Here is a 9,579-nt window from a genome sequence, read left to right as displayed (position 1 = left end):
CAAATCTCAAAGTGGCATGTTGCACAGCAAAACTGAGTGAGCTCTATAAATATCAGAACATTTTTTATTATTATTTTTCTGTCCTTTGTCACATTTTGCGTTGAAAGGTTTTGGATTTTGTCTTAAATAGTGATTTCCTAAGCAAGAATTGGAAACTGTCAAGAATCAGGAAAGTATCATTAGGGAAAGGTGGGGTGGCTTTTCTAAGTGAAATTGACTTTTCATGAAACCTTGGCTATTAACAGAAGTTTGTGGCATATACATCTTGAATCTACATACTGTATGTTATCACACTATACATTTATAGCTGAGGTAAAAGTATATTTTATAGACTACATAGAAGTTTTTCTGAACACTTACATAGTGACCACTTTTCCCTAGGTAATGAGGTAACATGGCCTGCCATTTGCACCATTTCCAAACAGACTGCTTAGTTTGAAAAATTGGGCAGGTTTATAGTTTTTACTTCACCATTGATTATTATTAAGAGAACAATATTATAAATCAGAAAGAAATGGGTGACAATACATTGCTGGCACAAGAAGGTCAACAAATGAGAAGTATTAATTTTTCCTGATGATGTAAATAGAGAAGCCAACAACTAACTACATGTTACTGCTTCAATCTAAGTCATTCACAATTAATCCACTTAGAAACAATATTAAGTCATGTATCAAATTTGCATGTGAAGCTGTCATCGTCCTCATCACATCCAGCACACAGCTCATGAGCATCCATCCTTGATTTTCTTCAGATCTAGAAAATGCTTTCTTGCAATAAAAGAAGTCTGTGTCACCATCCTCATCAATGGAATTTTCTTGTTCCATGACTTCTAGAAAAAGTTTCTTTTTAGCAGAAACTCTCTTAACATTCGGCTCCACCAGTCTCAGGACTGAAGACCACAACAACAACAACAACCACCTTACATTGTACAACATTGGCCTTATCTGATTGTTTCTTTTTGAACTTCATTTTCTTTCATTAAAAGTTCTTTGTCTTTCTTTCTTTTACCTTCAGCCAACACATTTTTTGTAAGGACTTGAAGCAATTATGGCAATCTTTCCTTTTTTAACTCCTAGTTTGTCTTTGATTCACATTTTGTTCCTTCAATTGGATACTCAGAGGGATGTTCTTCAGTGGACAGATTCTGAGGGGAACCTTCTCTCGGAGAAGGCTTAATACCTATAATCTGGTGGCAGCCTGCAACTGAAGACATCTCATAAGTTGGTTCCATAAATGAACCTGGAGGCACATATGAATGAGACACAGAAGTCTGGCATTCAGAGAGACCAGCTCTTGTAGAAGACTCAGCAGTTTCACAATGAAAAGAACCAGAATTTGAATGAGGCACAGTATTATTGACCCTATCCAAAGGAATATCGGCAACCTTAGCTGCAGTACAGTCTTCATTAATAAACACTTTAAGAGCTTGAGGAAAAATTCCACTCTTTCTAAAGCAATTGATAGCTGTCTCTGGAATGGCTGTATGAAGAAATGCTTCACTGAAGAGTGCACTTATTTGAAATTGTGTAATAGTTTGTCCTGGATTATACTGCAAAGAAAATTTTCTCAAGCCTGTGTGTAGAATGTTTTAAAAGGAGATATCCAAAGGTTGGAGCTTGTGGCTACAGTGTGAGAGCAAACACACAACTGCTGCATAATTCTCTCTCACATTATCAACAAAACCTATGTTCTCTCAATAGGGGTAGAGTGACTATCTAGTTGTAAAATTAGTAGAACTGAACATTTTGGTTTGTTTATTGTAAAAAAATGTGCAGACGAAATCAAAAAACTCTCACTCTGCATTCACCCACTAGGGTAGCATGCAAATTTGGTTCCTGGCAGAGCCCAATTTTTAAGTTCAGTCTTCGTTCTTTGCCTATGGAGGGTTACAAAAGGATGAATGAAATTTCCTTCTGCAGATATGCACACCACATAAGTTGACAGCAAACCTCTATCAGCTTAAGTAGTGGCTCCATATTGTCGTCTTCCTTTGAGTGCAATCATTTTGCTGTTCTGGGACTGAACTGTCAGAAGACCAGTTTCATCTACATTACAAATATGATGAGCATGATGAAATCATTTATCTTGCAATGCTTTAAGGATATAGAAAAAACTTGTGAGTGTTCACCTTGTTAAATGCTTGTTGTGCTCTACCACAGAGGTATATTCTGGCTTGCTAAGACTAATAGTAGGAAACTGTTCTCTAAAGCATGCCACCCAGTCTTTGCCTGCCATTTCAGACTCTTTGTTGAAACAATGTGCCATTTCGTTATGCTCTGCCAACTGGAATGCTAATCACTGCAGGTCATTCACTGTAATTCCATAAAATCACTTTTCCATTTCAGAAATATAATTATGATTTTTTGCTCTTGTTCTTCATTGAACACTCCCCTTAAGCTGCTCATAACCCTTTTGCTGTCAACTGCATCTCTATTTTTCTCTAGAACTCTTTGTTTTAGCATATTAAATGGAATACTGAATTGTGTTGCTGCCTCTGTAAATGGTATGTTGTCATTCTTTACTGCTTCAATTGCCTTTTGCACCGAAATAGGGTACCATGCTTGATGCTCTGTTTTCTGGATGTATTTTCTTGGCACCATCAATTTCTTGCAAACCATTGCAGAAGAGGTGACTAGCAGGTATTAGTTTTGTGTATAAAACAATTTGTAATGTTTTAATTTCAGTTGTTATACTATGCATAAAGTATGGAATTTGAAACAGACTGATAATGAACTGTTGGGAATAGTGGCCATCTTTCTGGAAAAGATACCATCTTGGCTACTTTTCCCAACATGTAGCATGGCCAGTTTCCTAATTGGACACCATGTCTGTATCAGTGGTTCACAAGTGAAACATTACAACCAAAGGAAATGACCATGACTTACATTTGTCAGCCAAACTGCACTGAGTGAACTGTGATATTCCAAAAACGTATTGCTCTAGATAAAAGTGAAGCAACTAAAGTAATACAAGTGACTTACTTTACATCAAATGATCAAAAAACTTAAAACAATTTCACAGAAAGATGATGGAGCAAGCTTCCACTGTCAACAACACTGACAACACTAATGGTCTCCATTAGATCTGGTCTGGCGACTTCTTGGTAGGAATCAGCATTGCTGAAGATATCAGATATGCGGTAGACACTTTTCCCAACATGGTCACTTTCCCCTTCTTTCTCCTGCTTAAACTGTATCCCAGAACTGAAACTAATAGTCCAAGAAGTAGATATGTACATGTGGTGCAGAAATCTGACAAACAGGTACTGGCATGACCATCAAGAATAAATGTAAAGAAGATCTAATTTATGGTATACTTGATGTTACAACTCACCTTCCTTTATTTCTCCCATTGTCTACTTGTCTCTTGCTTCTAATGATGAAATTCCTTAAAAGGTCTTTAAGATAAATAGCAAATACAGCAGTTTTTGTTTTTGTGTCTACCAAACATGCAACAGTTGTTAATGTTTCAAAAACTGATAGCTAGAACTTCCTCTTATGTTTCAAACAGTGCAATGTTCACATAAGAAAAGACGTTCCATTGGACACGAGAATCTTAGTACCTACCATTTAATGATGAATTGATAAGCTCTATAAGAGAAATCACAATCTCGATCAGAGCAACCAGTAGTTGTGCAAAAAGTATGATATCTTTAGCACATTTTATCAAAAGCTTTAGGAAGGATGGAGTTTCTGGTAGAGTCATTTTGTTTGTTCCAAATATTTTTCTTCTGTTTCGTATATCTTCATTTGACCCTTGTATGCCTACAAAGCCACAGAAAGGAAGTATTTTTAGAATAATTTAAACAAACACAATGGATGTCTACAATGACAGCCCTGTCTACTGTACATATATATATTTAATGATTCATTAATAAATTGGGGAAGAATAGTGGTGTCATGGAAAAATTAATACAGTTTAATTTTCTTTCCAATTTCAGTTATATGAAAATCACATGTAATGATTAACTGACAACAAAAGCTCAAAATTTCTCATTTGCAGAAAGTCCCTTCTCTCAGTGAAGCCGAGGATGGCAGCACCAGTGTCCATCGGTAGCTGTGTCTGTGTTACTTGTGGAAAACACATTTTTTTGGGAAAAGTGATTATTGTAAACATATTTTATAATTGAGTTTGTTCCTTTATTATCTCCTTAATCTGGATAATTGAAGATTTCATCATCTGAGTTTTTATATTTATGTTTTGTTCCCGTGTTATCTCCTTAATCTGCACAACTGAAGACATCATCATCTGAGTTTCTGTGTTTATGTTATCACAGAAAACCACATCATATGTAGAACATTTTTTGCCAATTTTAAACAATGCCTAAATCAAGTATTACTCATCATAAGTGATAATTAGAAATTATCATTTTTTTAATAAGTTGATCACCACATTGTGCAGTTAAGTGAGCCCTGAAATAATGAAAATTTGTGTAGTGTAAAGTGTATTAAGAGAGATATATCTATTCTTAAGTGTTTGATCTGTGTTGCAATGCATAATAAGTGAGGGTGTTGCTATATAGTAGTCAGAGTGTATGTAGATAGTGGACTGGAATTCCATTTGGGCAATTGTAGTGGGGAACTCAAGGTTCTCCCACAGGACTAGACAAGAGAATTACTGAAAAGGAAGCAATTACTTGTGACCTTCAAACTGAATTTGTTTACATGAAATTTGAACTAGATACATTGGAGGGGAAGGAAGGTTTTGGGAACTAAGTAAAAGTAACAAGTAATCGGCAAATGGGGAACAGCTCATCAACTACATTTGACCTCACAGAATCTAGTAAGTTTGACTTGCTATCTGAAATTGGAGGGGAAGAGCCTCATCCAGCTGTAGGTCACACTAGAGTGCAGCAAACTTCTAACAAAGAAACTAAGCATTGAGAGTAAGAACAAAAGGTGTTGAGAGTGAGAACGAAAGGTCTTGGTGCTAGGTAGTAGACATGGAAGGGGGCTACATCACATGGTACAGGACAAATTAGGAATGGGATACAAGGTCACAAGTACTGTAAAGAGAAGCACTAGCCCCAGCTAGCACTCAAGCTTATTTCAAGGTGGATATTGAGTTTAGGTTCAGTTGAAAATTCAAGATTGAAAAATCAACCTGTTACACAGCTTATTTCAAGGTGGATATCGAGTTTAGGTTCAGTTGAAAATTCAAGATTGAAAAATCAACCTGTTACACAGTTTACATCAAGCTGTAAAAACTTAGCTTGAATTAAAATAATTTTCCCAAGCTTGAAATAAACTGTAATTTCTCTGCGAGGCTGTACAGCAGATGCGCGCGCAGCATAGCTTCCATAGACGTCCACGGGAAGCACCACAAGCGTTTATAAGCCTTGCAGTTGCACTGACTCTGCTAGTTTTACGGCCATTTTATTTTTGTGACGTGCATTAATGATTGTTGACTGTTGTGAAGTTTGTTTTATACTGGAAAATAGTTCGGAAAGTGTGTGGCGTCCCCTGCCTTACTGCTACACCGGGTCTGAAGAAGATATATAGTGTATAACAGGTATGCTGGTGCATTTTTTCTCATATTACAAATGTTAAATATTATTACGTAACGTAAAGAAATATCATATTCTTTTACATAGAAAAATTGAACCTGGATGAAAGTGAAATGGATTACCAGCTAAGAAAACATATTACAAGTTGTTCAGCAAAAAGAGGTCATTTTAAACTAGCTCTCTAGTACGTGGCACTAATAAATTAAAACCTAATGTTATTTTACCTTTTTAAAATCTCGCCTTTTTATATATATCGCCCTATTACATTTGTTTACTTGTAAATACTCGTGCGTGTCACACCATTAATGAATAATCGTGAAGTGTGAAAAGTTTCTTTGCTAATACAAATAGTAATGACATGGTGAACGGGAAAAGTGCATCAAGAACCAGTCACTACATAGGTGTCAGTATTTTTTATTTACATAGCTTTGACTAGTCTTCAATTGCTCTTAATTTTATTGTTCCCTAGGTGAAATAATACTGCAAGGCCTACTGGTACTTCTTAGGTTTATTGTTATTTGTAATGTGGCTGAAATCTAATAAAAGGTAATATTAAAATAGGACAAGGAGAACATTTTTTGTTCTTTTACATTTCAGTTCCACTGAACTGATAATTTCTTAAATTCATTTTGATTTCATCTTTTATTTCATTTTGATTCAGTTTTATTCACCATAATATAATTGTGGATAGAATAAACCGTCTACATTTTCTAAACGGTAGTTTCCTTATAAGCTTACAGTATGAGGTGTATATGATTTCAAGTAATTGTTTCTTTATAATTCAGATTAAATGGTTCTGAAACTGTTAGAAATAGTGATGTGTGGCTTCTTCATGAAGTCATCGCAAAATTACCCAAATGTCATCTTTACTTTCAAAATTTCAAACAAAAAGTTATTTCAAATTACTTTAAAAACCCTTTGGAATGAAGTCACCAGAAGCAGCTGCTTACTCAGTGACGTTTATACTAGTTAATGATTCTTACTACATCAGTGAGTTTGAAGTTATTTTGCTAATCTGGGGCATAAATTATATTTAGGTTGATCAGTTTCAACTTTTTACATTTTTTACGTTTAGGTATGGCTAACATTTTCTTTTACCTGTTACAGGATCATTATACCAGCAGAAGTCAGCGATATTTGATCCTGCTCTGGTCTGTGTGCTGGGGCCAGAGGGGCTTCAGAATAATTAAATTTTAAAATAAAACAATTTTAAACACTTTGAAAATAAAAATTTTTAAACATACATGTCTTGATAATTTTTTTCACACCATTTCCATTCTGATATTTATTTAATTAATTAGGTTCAATAAATTCAGATTAATAATTATATAGCTCAAAACAAGCTGTAAATACAAGGCTGTATTCCACGTGTGTAGATACAGCTGGAGCCAAACTTGATAAGTCAAGCTTGAAATATAGCTTGAACTCTGCCAACTTTGATGTTTGTTTCAAGCTTGAATCCAACTAACAGGCTTGAATATTCCAGCTTTGATCAAGCTTATATACTTGAACTTTACATCTGGAAACAAGTGCTATCTGGGGCCTTAGTTTAGTGACAGAGGACATAGTGAATTTGTGTAAGGATTTTGATAAACAGGACAGGTGATCACAGTAGGTGGAGCAGGAATCAGCCTGGCTAAAGACAGGAATTACTGAATTTGGGGTGACCTGGATGGAAAAGGACCAACAACTTCTCCTGTTCCAAGACGGCCGCCGAGTAAGTGACGCCAGAAACCATTTCCAGAAAGTTAAGTGATTTAGACAGGAATATAATTTAGTTTAACGCCGACAACAAATTAAATACGTGCATTAGTGTATTGTTTAGTCTTGCCGTTAAAGGTTTGACTTTTCTTTGCGTATTTTTTCAGAAAACACGAAAAGATCGTAACTTCGCGAAGTCGCACTTAGGCTTAAATTTTGTAAACGTGTTTGTTTCTTGTTTCACGGTAATTTAACTAGTTTCTCGGTAACAAATAAGTAAACTACCGTAAATAGCGTATAACTTCATTGTTTTAATACAGATTTCAGAAAAACAGCGTAACTTTATATCAGAAACTTGCCTATATACATTTGTTTATAGGTCTAATTCTCTTAACGTTTTTGGAGAATCAAAGTTAAAGTATCTCGCTTAATTGTCCTTTTTTTCATTCCATTGAGTGAAATATATAATAAATAGCGTATACCTTCGTTGTTTTAATACAGATCTCAGAAAAACAGCGGAATTTTAAATCAGAAACTTGCTTATATACATTTGTGAATAGGCTTAATTCTTGTAACGTCTTTTTTGATTTTCGGTAATTTAATTGATTTATTCTAGCTAAAGTATTATTTTTGCCATAGGTGAGAAGTGCCTGACTTGCCGTAGAATTGTTAGTTCTGGGGTTTGGTGTGATGGATGCAGTAGTTTTTTTCACTGGGGGGACTGCAGTGGCGTGGGTGTTGGGAAAGTGGATCAGGCTCATCAGTGGTTATGTAGGATTTGCAGCAGAGATAGGAAGATAGTGGAACAGGAGGGGAAAATTGCTGCCCTTCAGGCTGAGCTAGATCAGGCTAGGGAAGATCTGGACAGGTTAAGGAGGGAGAAGGGCAAAGAGAGGTGGGAAGTGGCAACAGGTAGCAGAAGGAACAGGCCTAGAACTAAGTCTGACAGTTTTGTGGTGAATGTCAAAAATAAGTTTGACCTGTTGCTTCAGTTAGAAACTGATGAGCCTCAAGCAGAGGTAGGTGTAGACAGGACACAACAAACTTTCAATAGGAAATTGAAAAAGAATGTAGGAAAGTCATCGAAAAGGAAGAATGTTTTGTTGTTAGGCAGTTCTCATGCCAGAGGTGTAGGCCAACTTCTGCAGGAGGAATTAGGACCAGAATACCAGGTCACAAATTTTTTCAAACCAAGTGCTAGTCTGGATCAGGTGACAGAGGATTTAGGTTCACTCTGTAAAGGATTTACCAGGGAAGACACCGTGGTTATTGTGGGAGGGCCAGGGAACAGCATCGACAGAGATCCTGGGTACAGTATAGAGTGTGACCTGGTAAAGATTGCGTCGGCATCAAGACACACCGATGTTGAATTTGTATCTGTCCTGAGACGCCATGACCGGCCTCATTTGAACTCTTCTGTTGGGAGAGTTAATTTGGAGTTGGAACGGCTGCTTGGGTCGGGTGCGGGGGCTCATATTGGTGTGGTTCCTGTTGATTATCTCAGTAGGTGGGACTATACCAGGCACGGCCTACATCTCAACAGGAAAGGGAAGGGGAAACTGGCTGGGGTAATAGCAGGAAATTTAAGGGGGGAGGCACTGCCATGAATGGTAAAATACCAGTGGTTACAGGTGTTGGAGCAGCACCTTTTTTAGGATAGGTAAGACAGAAAGATGTCAAGTTCTACGAGAGGTCAGGATTGAAACAAATCTTCAGTTTAGGAAAGAAATTAAACAGCACGATTCTAGCACATTGGATCACCAATCACAGCGGTCAATTACAAATTTTCACCAATCACCAGAAATTTTATCTCCACCAAGTTGTATCTCAGTCCTAGGTAATTCCATTGATGAATTAAAGTCACCCAACCCAGTTGACATAATCTGCCTCTCTGAACACCATGTGACCACTGGTATAGGAACTAGGCCTAAGCACAATGAGAAACTCAGACAGGAGAGTACTGCAAATGTTAGAATAAGGAAAGGTTCTCATAAAAGTATAATTAAAAATAATGTAAGTATATTTCATCAAGAAATAGGGAGTTTAAAGAATAAAGTAGATGAGCTTCTGGTTGGTTTAGAAGATTTAGAAGCTGAGAATGAAATAGATATACTATGGCTGTCTGAGCATCACATTGTTACTGATATGGATAAGGTAAATGTAAGTGGTTATAAGCTCTCTGCACATGTAATGAGAGAAAATACGGAGAAAGTAGGAGTTGCCATATATGTCAAAAGTTATCATTGTGCAAAAAGTATAGAAACAAAAAAGTTTTGTGTAGAGAAACATATAGAAGTATGTGCCTGTGAGCTTAAATTAAATAAAGGCACATTTATAATTGTAACTGTATATAGGTCCCCATCAGGAAA

General features: G+C 36.3%; 1 long non-coding RNA gene across 1 annotated transcript in view; it reads right to left on the bottom strand.

Annotated features, from left to right (window-relative positions):
* Nucleotides 1–3,685: 3,685 nt before the first annotated feature.
* LOC124795133 overlaps nt 3,686–9,579 on the bottom strand; it is a 60,545-nt gene continuing 54,651 nt past the window's right edge. Inside the window, exon 4 of the long non-coding RNA XR_007016648.1 lies at nt 3,686–3,767. This is a non-coding gene — a long non-coding RNA (uncharacterized LOC124795133). The remainder of the gene's footprint in view (nt 3,768–9,579) is intronic.

This window comes from Schistocerca piceifrons, chromosome 4 (assembly GCF_021461385.2).
Source record: "Schistocerca piceifrons isolate TAMUIC-IGC-003096 chromosome 4, iqSchPice1.1, whole genome shotgun sequence".
NCBI classification, from domain to species: domain Eukaryota; kingdom Metazoa; phylum Arthropoda; class Insecta; order Orthoptera; family Acrididae; genus Schistocerca; species Schistocerca piceifrons.
The sequence above is the reverse complement of the archived record's forward strand: the minus strand, read 5'-3'. Positions and strand labels throughout refer to the sequence as shown.